Source organism: Seriola lalandi, unplaced genomic scaffold, assembly GCF_002814215.2.
Source record: "Seriola lalandi dorsalis isolate HSWRI2012SDOR001 ecotype SW California unplaced genomic scaffold, Sedor1 jcf7180002054655, whole genome shotgun sequence".
NCBI lineage: Eukaryota > Metazoa > Chordata > Actinopteri > Carangiformes > Carangidae > Seriola > Seriola lalandi.
This window is the reverse complement of record NW_019525208.1, coordinates 1-635: the sequence shown is the minus strand read 5'-3', so window position 1 is coordinate 635 and position 635 is coordinate 1.

Below are 635 nucleotides of genomic sequence, written 5' to 3'. Positions count from 1 at the left end.
ACACACACGGGAAAATTCGTGGACCCGAAGGCTGGGGCTGTCGGTGACGAGCGTTCGGGAGCAGGCTGGAGATTTCATCGAGGGAGCTGGAGAATGCCAAACAGCCACAGGGATGGGCAGACGGGGAACAGGAAGCGCACTGGCAGAACTCGTGGTCGGGGACAGAAGGCTCAGGTGTTTACTGGGGCAGAGACGAGACAGGATGGTCAGGGCTGAGCACTGGTAACAGCCAGTTTACTGTCTGCATGTATGACAGAAAGGGCAATGGTAAGTAACGCTTTTCTCCTCTCATGGGCACATCAGTCTCTCTTGTTCGAATCCTCATTTTCACCCACATCACAAATAAGATGGAGCTGTGATACAAATAAAATAAAATAAAATACAATACTTTTAGGGTGATCATACAGTGGATTTTTATACTGTAATGTCTGTGAATAAAATAAAAAGTGAATGTGCAATATATGAAATGTAAATATGAATAAAAGAGTGAATGTGTATGAAATGCAAATGTAACCACAATTCAAAATATCGAACCTCAAAATAAAATACATGCTATACATCTTTTAGCTATTGACTTTTTAAGTTTTTTATATTCAACATACCAGTAGCTGGCATGAAAAAACACAAAATCATTT